This window comes from Apus apus, chromosome 4, assembly GCF_020740795.1.
Source record: "Apus apus isolate bApuApu2 chromosome 4, bApuApu2.pri.cur, whole genome shotgun sequence".
NCBI classification, from domain to species: domain Eukaryota; kingdom Metazoa; phylum Chordata; class Aves; order Apodiformes; family Apodidae; genus Apus; species Apus apus.
In genome coordinates this window covers 85,522,787-85,541,777 of record NC_067285.1, presented here as the reverse complement: position 1 = coordinate 85,541,777, position 18,991 = coordinate 85,522,787, and the positions used below count along the sequence as shown (strand labels likewise).

The 18,991-nt window shown below is 36.8% G+C and overlaps 1 protein-coding gene across 2 annotated transcripts in view; it reads right to left on the bottom strand.

The window, feature by feature from the left end:
* Positions 1-18,991, bottom strand: part of SGCZ (sarcoglycan zeta) — a 423,412-nt gene that overhangs the window by 284,726 nt on the left and 119,695 nt on the right. The window lies entirely within an intron of this gene.

The following is an 18,991-nucleotide window of genomic DNA, read 5'->3' as shown; positions in this document are numbered from 1 at the left end:
CTAACAAAGAGGTTGGGCACAGAACCATGAAAACGTTTTTTTTTAAGAGACCTGCAGAAATGATTAGAGACTTTCCTCATTTCATATAGCCTGCCACATCACCATGTCAGAGAAAAATAATTAATTAATCAAAAACAACAAACAAAACAACCCCACTTTTATTTGGCGAGTCACGCATACAACACCTACTAGCTCCACCAGGAGTCTCTGAGCTTTGAACACTTGGGTGCCTATTCTCTTCCTCTTCTTCTGTATCAGCTAGAGAATTTAATTTCACTGCCAGGCCACAATTCCCAGTCCTCCTGGAAAGAACCTCAATGTCACCAAAGCCAAACTCTCTGCACACATAGTGGCAGATGGTCAAAAAACACATTCTGGACCTCCTTAAATGTATATGATATTATGCCTCAGACAATTCATTCTTGGCACTGGCAAATACTGAAAACTAGTAAAGTATGACATAGAAAAGTATTTGAAAGCCCTACAAAATGTGCTAGTATTTTATATACAGCATATAGAAAATAATAGAAAAAGTGTACATTGAAAAGCATGGTCTTACAAAGTAAAAGCTTTTCTTTAAAAACACTGATCAGCATCAGAACTATTATTTCCCTTCCCTTTCCTTGTTCAGCAATACATACTTTTGAACTTTCCAGGTGAGACAAGAGCCTACTTACTGTAAACAACAGAAAAAGAACAGAAGCAAAGCAAAATCTATCATTAGCAAATATATGTACACTGATGATTTCTGACATACCACCAATAAAAATTAATTATCTTGGATACCAGAGCTATCCTATGGCAAATCAAAGATAAATTAACGGGGTGAATCCTGAGGACAATATTCAGGCTACTTCAAACTTCCTGACTCATTCTTCTAGCAACAAACAATATTTTTAGGATTTTTTGGGTCTGTGTTACTAGCACTGCTAATGGTGGAATCTAAGCTAAGTAAGGTAGGTCTGTACAAATATGACATACCCATGTATCACAGAGTATGATTATGAAGTAAAAGTGTCATTGTCTCCTCAAGACCAGTTTCATTTACACAGATAAGCATGCAAGGGTAATGTCTTGAATGCAAATACTTTTCCAAATAAGCACTGAAGCAGAGATTTCCATTATTCACGATATATACTTTGTAACCTGTGTAAAGCATCACAAATTGTTGTTTGACTTTGGAAAAGAAATTAGACGTGAACACAAGTCAGGTTGTCTTTGAGTCACACTCAAATAAATCTTACCAGGAATTTATAAGAATATAAAACATGCAGCTTCAGAAGTTCGAGATTACTCCTGTTTTTTTAAGAAGCTTTTGGAGGACTAAAGGTCTGAGGTTAAAGCTCTATCACAGCTTCCTTGGGGGAGGACAATACTGATGAAAACCAAAGCAAAATTACATGCTGTGATGAATAGTTCCCAGTTTTCCATCTTAATACTTACATCCTGCAAACACTGTATTAATATTTTTTATAGATCAATATCTACTTTTTAGCTTTCAATTTCAAGAAAGCAATGCACCTACCCATCTTTCTAGATACATAAGAAGTATTTTCAAATAATAAAGTGCATGTTTGGGAAATCTTTGTGTACTTTTCCTATTTTGGTATTTTTTAAAAATTTAAGTTTCTTTTAAATATTTATATGACCAAGCAGAAAGTACTTGTCACAGACATAGATACATCTAGGTCATCTGTGCATATTAGGAAAAAGAGGATTTAAACCATAAGCAACTAAGCAAAATACTAAGACACATTTTAAGTGTCCTGATAGCCAAATTAATTCCCCAAGTACATTAACCAAAATTCTGAGTTATTTTTACAAAGTATTTCTCATCTTAATTATTTTTTTTTTTTGCAATTCTAAGACTTCCTAAGACTCCCATAAATCCCTGAAGTTATAAATATAGCATGAAAATAACTAGAAAATTATTCAAAATAAAGTACAGTGGTGTTTCTTTTAAACCTGTGTTACCTCATTACAGACTGAAGTCACGTTTTTGTCATGTCACAGAATAGTCATGGTTGGAAAGGACCTCTGAGATCAGAGTTCAACCATCATCGCCAAAATAAAAAATTGCTTTTACTCTCATTTCCACATGCAGCTTCACACAAAACCATCCTGTCCTAAAAGCATGCATATTGAAGTTAATACTGAAAAAAAACATGTAAGAATATCTCTATTTTACTATTATGCATACAGAAAGCTAGAATAAATTATGCCCTGCTACTGAAAAAAAAAGGGAACATAAATACAAATCAATAATAATACGCAAGTGAAAAGAGATGCTATAGACTGAAGAAGCAAAAGAAATCTCATACACTTGCATTGCATTCTAAGGAACACCCAAAATGTTGTAGTATTTTCCATTAAACAAAATGCTTCAGTTTTAATACCATGCATCATAATGAACAACTCTTTCAAAATACTCATCTATAATTAAAAAAACCTATTAAAGAACTCAACTCCTCACTACATTTGGAGTGAGTGCATGAGAGTAGCATGCACGTTAAAAAATATAGATGAGTAACCAGAGCACTTCCAAAGACACCACAGAGTACATACCTAATTAAGGTTACATTTTACTCAAACTTCTAAACTCCTTCTATTACTGTTAATTGACAGTAATTCCCTCCTTGATATGGCTCTTCCTGCACATATGCTATATTTCCTCCAAGTAGCGAAGAAATACTGATGAAAAAGTTGTCTTCACTTTTCCTGTAAGTTTGCTAATGTTTATATTGAGAAGATGAAAGGATGTTTCTTAGCTTGGTTTCCTAAGGAAGTGATTTTAAGAAGCAATTTTAAAACTATTGTTCGGCTTCAACCAAATTTGACACTGGTGAGTGACACAGTGAAACTTGAAGACACCCACTGAACAGCTAAAGCACAGAGAACAATTCATGGATGCCAGATCATTCATACAGAGAAGAGCCAGTATGTTAATCACAATGGGGGCTTCAGTGATTCATTTCGGTTAACTTTTTCAGAGGAAGCTTTGTTTTCTCCAGAATGTCAGAGCTTCACAATACCCAGAAATGTAATTTCATCAAATAAAATAGTTAAGCATTTAAACATATCCAGAATGTTACTGATGAACTGGATTTTGGCATTTTGCAAGGTCCAAACTCACCTTCAGAATTTTCTTTTAATTCAATGAATTCTGTACACAAAACTAAGTCAAAAAAACATTAGTTAAAAATCACATAGTTGCCAAGGTGACTGATTGGTCATACAACTCATATTGCAGAATGTCTTGAAGGTCCTTAACTTTAGTTATAAAATAGATTATGTTGGTTTATGACATTTATAACTTCTGATCTGTATCTTTTTTTAGAAAGTTTGTTAAGTAGGCGAGATGAGATACCTTAAAGGTTTTCCATTCCTTTTTTATTATTCCTTAAACAACTCAGGAAATTGTAAATGTAAGATCAATATTTTTACTGCCCAGAAGAGACCAACTACTGAAGCCTACCTGAAAGCCTATAACAGTATTTCACATATTAAGCTTCTATTTCACAACATGTGCCACATTCCCAAAGCAATCAAGTTTGCCAAACAGACTGTCCCTTTGGGCTAGAACATTTCTCACACAGTTCTTGGTCTCTTGACCTCACTCCAGCAGGTGGAAAAGCTGGGAGGGGACATGGTCTGGAGAGAAAGGCAAAGAGCCCACACATGCTAAACTTCAAATTCAATTCTATCACTAGAAAGAGAGAGAAGCAACTTGTGGTGTTATTCATAGCATCAAATATGAGCAATGCTGGAATCTGGAAATGTGTTGGTGAATACAGTTTAGCTGGATTATGCTACATTCATTAAGAATTAATTTTGTGAAGATACCTTAATAAGGTAGCTACCTATCATGGCAAAAAAAACCCATCTAAGGGTCAAAAGACATTATAGAAGTATAGAAGTAAAGATTTTAACTGCATAGATGTGAGGAGCATTGGGAAGTCAAGTGTGGCAAAGTGCTTAATGGTAAAGACAGCATCAGGTCCAGACCAGGTTCTTGTATTATAGACAGCAGCTCCAAGGCCTAATATTTCTTGTTACGCGTCCTGTTTAGTGCTAGTGGCTGTCTTTCATAAACTTCACTTGCAATAAAACCCAAACTAATAGATTTTTTTGAATTTATAGTAGAATATATAGTTCTAATTGGGCAACAAACACATTCAGTCTAAAGAATGGCAAAATGTTTGATTACTTCCCTCTTCTGTAAAGTATGCTGCTTTACTGCCCTATAACATTCAGGTGACAAATCTGCTTTACAAAAGAAAGTGAATCAACAGACTAGACATTCCCAGAATTTGGTGGGAAATTTAATTAAGACTACCTTTTTTGAACAATTATTGTGAGATAATCCAAACCAAAGTCTTATGGCATAAGATGACCATACCACATCAGATTTTTGGTAATTAATTTATCTTCTAGGTTTGCTGCCCGCAGATACTGTTAAAGAACAGAGGATATTTATGCAAGACAATCACAGCAAAATAATAATCTTTAGGATATAATTACAGTCTGAAGCAAATGTAAAAACAAATGTGTTTTTATGACACAGACAGTACAGTATTGATCTTTCAAAGCACTATTTTCATTCTTAGTATTTCAAAGCACCCACGTGATTCTTTATTTCTGCAAGAGAACAGGTATCAACTCCATAAAGTTTGCATTTGTTCATATGTAGGGAGATATTTTACATTACATATTCCTCACTGAACATGTGTTTGGTTTTAATTGCTAAAGCAATTAGTGGTATCACTTCAAGAAAATGAAGAAATTAAATTTCCTTTCCTAGGGCAAAGTACAGGAAATGCTTTCCATCATGGAGGCTGACACTCTATCACTCACCTGTATCGTCTTGGTATTCCACTCCTGGATTCCTCTGAAAAGATGTTATAATGAATGATACAAGATTATGTGGCAAGGCAGTTTGTGATGTGGTGTCCACAGGAAGTGACAGCATTCTCTTCTGGGTTTCAAACCTCAGAGCTTCATGAAGAACAGGATCTTCAAGAAGTAAAAGGCTAGTACACCTGCTCTTTCTGACCAGGCAGTGCTGTGGCTGCTTAATATTTACTCAAAGCCACAATCACCTTCTGATCTGAGGAGCAAGTGACTTGGTGATTCTCCTCCATTCTGATTGGTATGCACAGTCATGAAAAGGTACAGCATAAAAGATTAAGTAGTATTCTAGTCACCCAGACAGTTTACTTTGCCCTTTTGAGAATTGGTCTAATGCATCATCATCTATCATAAATGCCTTATAACATCACAGTGCTGGATCTTTAAGGTTATCTATGCTCCAGTGCTAAATAAGAAAGATAAATCTGCAGAGAAGTTCAGAGTAATTCTAGTCAGCAGTAAAGGGCTAGTTTCCTAACAGGCATCCAAGCCTCAAAATCCAAAAACTCAAGTTACTCAGAGTATGAAGCAGCCTTTCTTAGTTACCAAGAACAGTCCAACAAAGAGATACTGTTCAAATTTCAGTTTTAAATATATAGCCATTGCCTGCTACTATAATGAAGTTAACAGACCAAAATCCACATTTAGGTCAGTAATTTCAGTGCATGTTTAAAAATTACTAAACTACAATCTTACATTTGCATATTTTTATTAAAGGAACTTTTTTACGTTGCAGCATTCAATACATTATAAGATAATGATTAAACTGAACCATAAAGTTAGGGCGTTTCTAATGACATTAAAGCAGCAAGCATTTCAGTAGTGTTTCTGTTCTAAAACAAAAAATACTGCTTTATATATTATTTTAAGCATAAATATAATTAGAGAGCAACTACCATATTCTGTTAAGCATCTACTATAAAAATCTTGAAATACTGAATAAATTTGATTTGATAAGGGTATATATTGTAAGATCATATTCCAGATTTGATCCAACCAGAGAATAACCAACTGCTTCTGAGTTAATCACTATACATTTTGATTTATTATCTTTTTTGTTTAGTTTTGTTGTTGGGTTTTTTGTGGTGGTGGTGTTTATCTTCTACTAGGGCACTTTGCCTCCTACAAGTACAAGCATTTTGTACTCATGGCTCAGATTAAAACAAGCCCTCACAGGAAAGTTATCTCCTGAACTCTCAATCTCAAGATAACCCTGGTAACTAAGTCTTTTTTATCAGTGCAAACTACCTGGTGCAGAAGTACTATCAAAAATACTGAAAGAGGCTGTGAGAGTCACTGAGAAATTGAAAGTTATTGATATACACTACAAGGTCAGTTTCCCAGGGGTAGCAGTTAAGAAATGCAGAAATGCACAGAATCGGGCTGAAAGCATAATGGCCTTACATCTCTCTGTATCTATTTAATTTGCTGGAAGATTACCAAATATGAAAATGTTATGTGTAACAGAGCATTTGTGGGAAAACACATTTCCAAAGCACTACCAGGAGTCCTCAATGCCTACCGAAAAAAATTACTGAAGAATATTCAGATTTTACATAAAAAACAACTTGAAGTAGCAGCAAGCCATCAAAACAAAGTAAGATGCAGACAAGCTTAAAAATGTGTTAAAACCCCAAAAATACGTAACTCTGGATTATTAAGAAAATTATTAGCCTGTTTTTACCTTTTATTAAGCAGATTCTTTAATTTTCCCTTTAAAACATTTTTTTTTTTTTCAGGTAGAGTTATGAACTTTAACTTCATGCGTATCTTTGCTACATTACTTATAATGTAACAATTCAAACAAGTAAGATTGCTTGCATGATACCACAATATGTGTCACTGGGACTGGGGAAAGGAGAGGCACAGATGATTATCTGTATCAAGAAGTAACCCACCATTAATTTATATAATACTAAGTAAATAAATAAATATAACCTGCATCAGCAAAAAAAGCCCTTGAATTTAAGTACTATTGAAATATTTTAGCACCACCGTTACTGTGCTACTGCATTTAAAGGCACTTTTCTCAAGGCAAAAATGCCCACTAACTCAGCAGTAATTTGTTCAAATAAAGCTGATAATTAATACAGAATCGAACACTTTAAATTTACACCACAATCACTGTAGTGGCATGTAACTTACACTTCTGCTGTGCTACAGTGTTGAAAGTATTTGGCTGGTAGTAACATGCTGCTGTTTTAAAACCATACACAACTGCTGACACAAACAGCATCACAGCACCTGAAAGTTAGCTGCTCTAATTCACTAAATTCAAAGTCAGGCCCTTGATTTCACTGTTACTGAATGGCAAAATGAAAGCCTCTAAGGATAGGCCTTGCAGGAGCAGCACTGCACCTACCATCTGGGAAAAAACACCGCCATTTCCCAGAATGACTCCACACAAGCTTAAGCGCCTAACTCAAGCGTGGGACACCTGTCATAAAATCAATTAATCATCTGTGTCTAACTGTATCTTACTTCCAGCACAGCTGTTACTTTTGAAGACTTGGAGTGAATGAAGCGGTCACAGCTACCTTTTGCATCAAAACAAAATGGTTAAACTGGTCAATAAGTGGGAGACCAGTTCACTCTCCTTTTCTGAAAACTCCAGTCTACTTTTCCTTTACCTTGAACAACCCACATCACAGGGCTGTAGGCTACTTTGAGGAAAAAGGAAAGTTATCCAGTCTCTAAGTAAGACTGACTGCAGCCTAGCTGTTAGCTCACTGTTTTGGGGAACAGGGAAATTAGACTCTGGTTCTTTCCCCTGCTTTCTGGAATAGCCCCTCTCCGTAACACCTCTAACTTTTTGAAGGGTTCAAGTCATGAAAAGGTCATAAATATCTATTGTTTCATTCTTCATAAATCCATGGCAAGGAAAAAAAGACCCTTAATAGAGAGAGACAAGAGAGCTTCAAATTTCTGAGCATAAATACATCAGACAACTGCATGACTGTGTTCTAACAAAAGTGCCACAGAGAACAACTTGGTAAAAATGAGGAGAGCGCAATCTTACTAAGCTTTCTGAAAGGTGATCATTAGGTTGCTTAGTGTGGAAATCATAAACTGTAGTTGAAGTGTATAATCTAGTACTTCAAACTTGCAAGCTGATTTTTTTTTTTTAGTTACCAAGATCAGAGATTTCCATGGAATTTTCAATCAGTTGCCATAGAAATGCTTACATGCAAATCTCTTGCACCCCCAGCTGTGAAGACACCCTTGAAGCAGTAGCCCTGTTACCATGTCTTATTGTTTAACTGAATGCTAAGATTTACTTGGTCCTGTAAGTCTAGAAGCTACTGCACTGAATATAATTTGCCTTATAACAGAAAGATATCATAGAAGAGTCTGTGGCCTTTTTCATATTCTTGTATGAGTTAGAGGGTTTATTATAATTTGAATGAAGTAAAAGACCATTACACAATTAGCAAAAAAGTGTGTATATTCATATTCTTCATTTTCTATTCCCAGTATCTCTCTCTTCCACTTACTAGAATTTATTTCTCCAAAGGACAAATCAATAATGAAATTACGATTCTACGTGTTCAGCAAGAAAGGAAACACACTTAGCAAGAGTGAAATTCAGGGGAAGAGATTAACTAAATTCCGTTGAAAGAGATTTAGAGTCTCTGCTCAGCAATATAGCATACTTAGTACTGTATGAGAGAAGTTATTAATATTAAAGAAGCAGCTTTAGTCCAACATCATTGATGAGGACTGCTATAATCTCCCTTAAAACCAAACTAAACCAAAGTCCCAAGATTAAACCCACAAATTTTCACCAAAAGTTGAAGAGCCAGAAAAGAACACAAGCTATGCTCTCATGAGCTCTACATGTCATTTGATACAGGAGTGAACACCAAAGCTAAGAATAAGCCATTTGCTATTTAACTAGCTCACCACTGAAGTGTGGTATGCTAATAGCTAACAGTTGCAAAAGTTTTAGCTTTAAATTTTACTAACACCATTTTCAAATAATTCCTTGGCATTGTACCAACCAAACCAAAATGACAGATAATAATGATAAAAATAATAATAGCTTGAGAGTTGCATTAATACACATTTTATAGACTAACCTAATTTTGCATTATAAAGCTATGTTTAGGTAGAGAAAAATCAAAAAGTACACAAACCCAAATTAAATGGCATATTTAACTTAATCCAGAACAATATTATGAAAAATAAACTTCTTTAATAAAGGTCAACATATAGGCCCAATAGAAGTTGATTATTTGAGAAGCAGATTATGAAAATACCTGCAAATTTGTCTGTTAAAGATAGACTGGCACTTGATACATCTGTATTAACTATATGCATGTGTGTGTATTTATAATGCTTTTTATGTATGATAAATTATTATTCTGAATAGAAAACCTGACTCTTAATAAAATCACATTAATTTTATAGAGACAAATATGGAATATCCTTTAAAGGTAAGCTTAAGGTTTGATGTATTTAACTTATTAGTAAATACAGTATACAAAAAAATTTAAAAAGCAAACCAAAACTTTCAAAATTGGATATTCAGATTAATTCTAGCTCCCTACATGGCAGTTTATTAGGAGAATTTTCTCACTCCATGTCCTTGTTGCACAAGGGTATGGAACTGATATAGCATGACTTTTATGACACTAAAAAAAAATCAAGGGCAAGGCCTTATCTTTTTTAATACACGAACAATTTCGTGTTTCATATTCTTATGTAGCACATATTGAATAGCCTGATTCTCATTAAATGAAGGTACCAAGTATCACTGAAGAGCTTGAATGTAAAAGTTCTTGAAAAGCCATGGCCATTTTAAAGATAGGATGTGACAAACTTTGTTTCTGTACTGCACAATGCAGTTTTTTTGCTCTTAGACCCAAAAGCGTGCATATGGAAACATGCGTATAGACTCATGATTATCATCGTCCTTCAGAGTTACTTTTCTGATGAAGCTGATGAGTTATTTTTTACCCAATTCTGACAATATGTCTATATTACATAAATATATATATACAAGGGGAAACAGCACCAAGTTGGAACACAGGAAGTTCCACCTCATCATGAGGGGAAACTTCTTTACCGTGAGGGTGATAGAGCACTGGAGCAGGCTGCCCAGAGAGGTTGGGGAGTCTCCTTCTCTAAACACTTTCAAGACCCATCTGGACACGTTCTTGTGTGATCTTCCCTAAGTATTCCTGCTGCAGCAGGGCGGCTGGACTTGATCTTCAGAGGTCCCTTCCAACCCCTATGATTCTATGAGTCACATTCTGTGGGTCCTAATTCTTCAGAAGCAGTTTTTTGGGTCCTACAGGATTGTTGCTTTGGCAAACTAGTGACCAAATATAATAGTGCTAAACAACAAAATACTAAGGTATTCTTATGGACAGAACAGCACATAAAGTTGTTCATACAAAGAACACTTTGTTCAGACTAAAAGGTCAGTAATTACATAGATACTTCATACAATTAACTGAAAACGGTCAGAAGAAACAAGAAGCAACAAGAGCAAATTTAGTAAATTTTCAAAATGTTGTTTTGCTGTTGTGTTGGGTCTATAAAAATAATGTTATGAGAGCCTATGATTTTAAGTACATAAACATAATTCATAGGAAAAAAGTTATTTCCTTCTTATCCTAAAACTATTTGTGATTTGATTTGCATTTATTAACGTACTCTTAAGTTTCTGCAAGGCCAGTTTAACTGATAAAGCCAGTGTTCCTACTGACTTATACCTAATAGTTAACGCATTAGGATAAGAAAACCTGACAACCTTGCACTGCACCAAAAGAAAAGGGGATCCAAGTTGAAGTCTTTCAGCTCTCCCACAAACATTTTGGCAAGGACTGTAGTGGATATTCTAGAGATTACCTCTATTTAAAAAGTAGAAAAGAAAAAAAAAAAAGGAAAAAAAAGGAAAAGGGATTTCACAGAGTGGTCAGGATTAGATATCTGGCTACCAGTCCTTGAAACCTGTCAAATAAGAGGTTTTTGTTGTTGATTTTTGGCAGTGGTTCTTCTGTTTTTGTTTTACATTTGGTTTTGTGGGTTGGTTTGATTTAAATCATGTGCCTATGCAGGTAGCCACTATTCCTAGCTGATTAAAACACAGTGTTAGGCATCAAGAGAAGCAATCTTATCCCAAAGAGAAGCAGGTGATCAGTGGAATATCTGCTAAGAAATTAATTATGAATCACATATTTACAGCAGTACCTATGCTTAGCATTTCATTTTATGCTTTTGGTTAGAGATACACAAATTGTAAATTAAATATTTTACAGAAAACTGCCATTAAATCAAAGCAAATCATTTTGCCACAGTCCCCTTGGTTAGCTGCGAATGTACATATACACAAGGTCTGTGTACTACATATGCACAAAAAAATTCCTTGTTCACGCAATGCCAATGCCCACGGCTTCCTTAGTTCTTGAAACATTTATATGCAAGGCCTCTGGGATCTCTCTGCTCACTAGCCTGGCAGGCTCTAAAGGAGTAATGCCTGTCAAAATGTAGGACTCCTGGTTACCCAAGTTACTGAGAGCACATCTTGGAAAACTAGGTGGAAAAAAGATTACTTGCTTGAGTAACTAAAATTTTGAAATGAGATAATTTTTGCAATCACATCACAGATATGAACTCTTATTTATGTGGACAGGCAAACATAGGTGCTTTAAGATCAAAGAGATCTCTGGAAAAAACATGCTGTTCTTTTTGTGTTTGGTGTGTCTGTAGTCTTCCTATGAACTTGCTGCTGAAAAGAAACTGGTTTTAGACTTGTTGCTCTCTCCTACAGCTAATATAGTAGAAAATATTTTCAGCATGCACTTTTAATTCAGAGAGAGAATGAAATTTAATGCCACTTGAAATTAAGTGATGGCAGAAACCACAGGAAATTTCCATCTTAGGTAAGATAAGTGATGTAAACAACCTAGGCAAATCTGAGAACTCATGTAAAACAGAGTAACAAGCTTCTTGCTCACTTAGGTGAAGTGTACAAAGGAATTAAGAGATCAAATCTGTCTAGGTTCCTCTTTGCTTAGTGGAAAATTAGTAACAGAAGGAGACAGAGAAGGAAAATAAGAGAATCATGTAATAAGGAGTTCCTCTAGGATGTGGGTGTCAGACTGCAATCCCCATTCTAGCTACACAAGACAGAAAATTGTGTTACTATTCACAAACCCAGCAATATTTAATTTACAAAAACTGGCTTAAACAAAGTCAAACCAGCTCATCAAAATATGCTTTTTTCTCTAAAATACTTCTGCCAAAGCAGAACCCTACATAAGAAATCAGCACAACATGAGGGGTTAGATACTAAAACTAATAAAAAACATTCTGCAATTTTTTTGCAGATCATGCTTTTTAGTTACAAAAACACTGAATAATGTCATAATTTTCTTTCCATTTCATGTTTAAATATTGTATTTTCAAAAATGCAGATCAAAGATAACTCTAGAGCTTTACCATTATACCAGCCCTACCATTTCTGATCATACATGTGAGCATAAATGGAAGTTTCTTTACAGTGTGTCCAATCTACTCTATGAACATACAGCCAGAAAGATGTCAGAGGACTAATAATATTCTCGTAGCAGGCCTGCTGATTAGATTTACAACTCTCAGCATTTTTCTAGAATCACATAGTGTTAATTTCTATAACAGAGCTTGACAGTACCTATTTGTCAAGTACTTGAATGAATCCTTAAACTACAGAGCACAGAAATTCCAGATGTAATTTAATTACTCAAACTGCAGTTATCTGATGCAACATCCTTCATAAATGGTCTGCTTACTTAACATGCAGTGACACATCATTACACATGGTCTCTGAAACAGGATATGCACAGGATCATGCATTTTTCAGTCAAGCTGGAGGGCTCTAAAAGGTGTGTTCCTTATTTTGGTAAATACAAGGTAAGATTTATAATTGTTGTTGTTTAGTTCAGTGCATTGAACCAGTGCATACCATCCTACTACTCATATGCCTAAATACAGACCTGCTGATAAAAGGCAGCCCTTTTCACAGCTTTTTTTACATTAATGTACAATTCAGGGGGAGCTCCTGTTCTTGCTGTCATTACAAAAGTACTATGAAGTGATGCAGGAACAGGCAGTGTTAGACAGCCTGAAGTCCTTCAGTGCTTCTAAGGAAGAACAGAGGTTATTTTGGAAATCAGTTAAAAAATATTTTCAGGAACTTCCTAGAAATAACAGTAATTGTACATAATTTCTCTGTCATGTATCTAGTGTGCCATTTTTTACCATATTTTATTCTAAGCAAACATCCAGCTGTGTTCTTGACTGTTCCATAGAGAAATGTGGTTTGTATTCTTATGTAGATTGCAGGCAATGTTCTATATGTAAATACATACACTAGATTGAAAATAGGTAATTGGAGACTGAGCATAGGTAATTGGAAAAGAAAATAATAACTTTGAGCAGAAATACTGAAAAGGAGCTTTTCAGTGATTATGTTTATATTTCGTCTCACATTTCCTAAATCTTTTTCTCTCCACTAACAGCCTCCCCAGATACTGGTAAAATGGTATGGACAGGTAAACTTACGATCTGCCACTCATACATTATTTTCAACACTAATCTTTATAGTAGATTTACATGCATTAGAAGCAGGTTAGAGAAAACAGTCATTACATTCTTGGAACAACGTGTAAAAACAGTTGAATATAGTTGTGCTTTAATCTTTTTTATTGTTATTTTTTTCTCCAGTTCCCAATATTTTCTATACTCTCTCCAAGAATACCTAACAATCACATACAGACTTAAATGGGTCCTGTGCAATGCTACAGCACAAGGATAATGCCATGGTCTGGCTGATGTGGTGGTGTTAGGTCATAGGCTGGACTTGATGATCTTAAAGGTCTTTTCCAGCCTAGGTAATTCTATGATATTGTTACAGGGCCTTTTTTGACAGAATGCAGTATATCCCATGTTTGGCTTACCAATACTGTCTTTACCTATGATTTGGAAGAAAAATACTAGCAGCTAGCATATAACTATGCAGATGGAAAAGAACTCTTCTTAAAGGAAAAAAAAGTATTTATCATAGTTAGGAGTGTATTTGCTTTCATTATATACAGATAGGGTTCTGTTTTCATCTCTAGCATATATTAAAAAGTGTTTCATACAAAAAATATACGATAAGCCATCGAGGCCTCCACTACTGGATATCTTTTGAGTAATCATATAGAATGGCCAGTTTATATATCTGTCCTTGATGGCAGGCTGTGTTATGTTAATGGGTAGACACTTATATTTGATTTTGTCTAAACCAGTGTTATGTTACAAACACAGCACCCTAGAACTGTAACATTATGCATGGCTTCACAACAAACAGGAAGCAACAGCAGACAGAAGTGTGAACCTCCATGTATCAAGTAGAAATGAAACAAATTTGGGGTTTAATATGTATATAATATTTTAGAAAAATAAATCTTTGTGATCAGGGTCAAGTAAGGAAATTAAGAAAATTATGGAGATACCAGCTTTAAAAAAAAAGTATAAGAAATATTTTAAAACGGAATAAAGTTTGCTTTGAGCTACCATACATTTCTGAAATGATAGGATCAAAGTAATTAGAAGAAAGGAGCCATTCTTGCCTACAAAAAAAGATGTGAGAAATTCACACTATTCACCATATACACGATTTTGTTTCAACCTTCTTCCTCTACTCCTCAAAAAGTTCAGATTTCAAAGGGAAATAACTGAAGGATTTTATTTCTTAAGAAAGTATTGGCCACCTCCAATGAAACTCATTCCTCTTATCACTTTCCTTAGACATCTTTTGAAGCACACATTTAAGGATATGCATTCATTTCCTGAAAATTAATTCCTAGTCTTGAAAAGATAATTGACTGTCTATGCTACAGCCTCAAAGGAAGAACCAGATTCTCATTTTTCATTACAAAGAAAAAGACCAAACCTTTGTCCATCTTGTTAGCTTCAGAATGAAATGGGCAGTGATTTGTGAAGGTGTGCTCACCCAGACCCTTGGCTTCAGGAGGACTGGAGGACCATCAGCAGAGATGGGGGAACAGATGAGTACATTTGGAGAAAGATAAAGCAGATGACCTAAGGTATTTCAGCATTATCTAATATTTAGTGCTGGTTGTGCACTGATCTAGTTACTGTTAGTATGGTTTATGGAGTGCATAGTTTCTTGATCATTTGTGTGTACAAGAAGATTAATGATAATCCAGTATTTTCAAAGTAATGTAGTCAATAAAAGAGGTAGTGTCAAGGAGAGTGCATAAATTTCTTCTCTGAAGTGCTCGCTATCACAAGGATCTTCACCAAACTAAACTAATTCCTTCCAGGATTAGTTGAGGCCCATCACCTTTTTTACGATTATGTTTTTTAACCTTCTCAGAGCAAGATATAGATAAAAAGATAACAGGAGCTTATTGACAGATCTGAAAAGGACTCAAATTTATAGAAAAGAAAGTGCCTAACTTGTGACAGTTGATTAAACAAAAAACTGCCAGTCAGGTTCAGAGCATAATCATCCTGCTGGCTCAATACAATGATGCCAAAATACAGAGAAAATATTGGAAAATAGCTTATTATTAAAGAATATCTCCACATCCACTTCCCCAAGAATGAAAATGGTAAGAACATTCAAAATTTATTCAGCTTTTTTTTTTTTAAGAAAAAGCAGATCCAAATTATCATGACATGAAGTGAAAATGAAAAGATGCCAGAAAAATAAGAAGAAATACATTAAACTACCTAAGATTTCCCTCTAGAAAGACTTAGTGTTAGAGCAACCCATAAATACATGCAGCATCAGGTCCAACCATAACCTAACTTTACCAAGTCCAGTGCTTAAATCATGTTCCTAAGCACCACATCTGTGTGTCTTTTAAAATACCTCCAGGGATGGTGATTCAACCACCTCCCTGCCTATTGCACTGTTTAATCACCCTTTCAGTGAAGAAGTTTCTTGTAATATCCAATCTAAACTTTCCCTAGCACAACTTTAGATCATTTCATCTTGTCCTATCACCAGCTACTTGGGAGAAGAGATGAATGCCCACCTCACTACAACCTCCTTTCAGGTAGTTGTAGAGAGTGATAAGGTCTCCCCTCAGCCTCCTCTTCTCCAGGTTAAACAACCCCAGTTCCCTCAGCCACTCCTTCTAAGACTTGTTCTCCACACCCTTCACCAGCTTTGTTGTACCCTCTCTGGACTCACTCCAGCACCTTGATGTCTGTCTTGTAGTGAGAGGCCCAAAACAGAGCACAGCACTTAAGGTGGGTCCTCACCAGGGACAGACACAGGGGGAAAACCACTTCCCTAGTCCTGCTGGCCACACTATTTCTGATACAAGCCAGGAGGCCATTGGCCTTCTCTGTCACCTGGACACAGTGCTGGCTCATTCAGCCAGCTGTTGATCAACACCCCCAGGTATGGACAGCTTTCCAGTCACTCTTCCCCAAGCCCCATTGGATGGGGTTACTGTGACCCAAGTGCAGGACCCAACACTGGGCCTTGTTGAACCTCATACAATTGGCCTCAGCCCATTAATCCATCCAGTCCAAGTCCCGCTGTAGAGCCTTCCTACCTCAAGCACATCAACACTTCCTCCCAACTTAGTGTCATCTGCAAACTTAATGAGGGTGCACTTAATTGCCTCACCAAGATCATTGGTAAAGACACTGCACAGTGGCCCCAAAACCAAGCCCTGAGGAACATCACTTGCAGCCAGTTGCCAGCTGGATTTAACTCCATTGACCACAACTTTTTGGGCTCAGCCATCCAGGCAGTATTTTACCCAGTGAAGTGTACACCGATCTAGGCCATATGTAGCCAGTTTCTCCAGGAGAATGCTTTGGGAAACAGTGTTAAAGATCTACTAAGGTCCAGGTAAACAACACCCTCATCCACTAAATGGGTGACCTTGACATAGAAGATCAGGTTCATTAAGGAGGACTTGCCTTTCATGAACTCATGCTGACTGGGCCTGATCATCTGGTTGTCCTGCACGTGCTGCATAATGGCGCTCAAGATGATTTGCCCCATAACCTTCCCTAGCACTGAGGTCACACTGACCAGCCTGTAGTTCCCCAGATCCTCCTTCCTGTCCTTCCTGCAGATGGGGGTCCCACTTGCCAATCTGAAGTCTACTGGGACCTATGCAGTTCACCAGAACTGCTGGTAAATTATGCAAAGTAGCTCAGTGAGCAATCCTGCCATGTCCCTCAGTACCTTTGGTGTATCCCATCTGGCCCCATAGACTTGTGTATGCCTAAGTCATGCAGCAGGTTGCTAACCATCCCCTCTTGGATTACAGAGGCTTCAAGCTGCTCCCCATCCCTGTCTTCCAGTTCAGGGGACTGGGTACCAAGAAAACTGCTGGTCCTACTACTGAAGACTAAGGAAAACAAGGCATTAAGTACCTCAGCCTTCTCCTCATCCCTGATCATTATCTTCCCCCCCCACCCCCCCTGCATAAAATAAGGGATAGAGGTTCTCCTTAGTCTTCTTTTTGTTGTTAATATTATTATAGAAGTGTTTCTTCTGCAGAAGCATTACAGCTGCAGTCAGATCAATTTCAAGCTGGACTTTGGCCCTTCTGATTCTCTCCCTACATAGCCTCACAACACCTTGGTAATCCTCCTGAGTGGCCTGCCCCTTTTTCCAAAGGCCATAAACTCACCTTTTTTTCCCCTCCAAGTAGCAGCCAGATCGGCCTTCTTCCCCACTGACCCGTCTGTCAGCACAAGAGAACAGCCGGCTCCTGCACCCTTAAGACATCTTTCTTGAATAATGGCTTGCCTTTCTGAACTCCTTTGCCCTTCAGGTCTGGCTCCAAAGGGACTCTGCCAACTAGCTTCTAAAACAGTTTGAAGTCTGCCTGACAGAAGTCCAAGGTGGGAGTTCCACATACTCCTCCTTCCTTATCCAAGAATAACATACTCTTATTTTGTGTTTGCTATGCCTGAGGCAGTCTCTAACCATCACACCCTCCACAAGTCCATCTCTATTGACAAACAGCAGGTCCAGCAGGGCACCTTCCCTAGTAGGCTCCCTCACCAGCTGAGTTAGAAAGTTATCCTCCATAACCTGCAAGAAAGATTCATGTCTGCTAAGTAATGTGAACAATTGGGTTTAGAACTGAGTATTCCAAGAAAAAATAATATTAAGTTCTCTATTCCAGTATATAATAATAGCAACTATACTTCTGTCTAAAGGTGAGAATCATCTTTTAGTAAGTCATACTTTCCCCATAAGGTTATTTTCCCTACCAGTAATTCTATATAAAATCACCAACAATTTCACTTGAACTGTATGACTTCATGTTCAGTAAGTACAGCCTCCGTTGAAGAGATAATAGCTCTGCTTCACATTTACATAATAGAAAAGGTAAGAATTAAATTCTACCTTGGATGATAGCCCTGGCATTTCTTTCATTTCTCTTTGCAGTGAGAGCTATGTAATTTGTTCCAGTCAAAAAGGAAATTTGTCGCATGGAAATAGAAGAAATATCACAGCTCCTAAACAAGAAGCCTCTACTCAATTTCATTTCAAATAGCTTGGGGGCTGTGCCAGTGCCCCCTGATAACACAGCAGGCAAGAATAGCATTTGATTCTATTTTGGTCTCAGCACAGCTGCCTCACTGGGGAGCCAGCTTACCCTCCTCCAGTCTCACAGCTGGCCAGAGAACCCAGGCACAGAATAACCAGGGCACGAGTCCACTTTCACCATGATGAGCAAAGAGTACTCCCATGAGCAGTGCTCTGCAGAAGCAGCTATCTCAGCAAATCTGGTGGAAAAGAACATCAAAGCAGCACTTTCCTCTTTTTTTCCTTCAGATCACTGTTTCCCTAATATATTGCTCTTTTCAGCAGCCTAGCAGATTATCATGGCAGAACAGAGGGGCCACAACAGAAAATGCAGTTTTGGAAACAGAAAATGTGACAATGCAAGCAGTATTTCCTTTTGATAACACACAGAAGTCAGATCACTGGAAGCAGTAAACTGCAAATGTTGCTGTGCATGCCACTTGCCTGGAGCATCTTTTTTTACTTTCAACTACTGAGGTAGCAGCACATTTTTAATTTAAAAATAAATCAGAA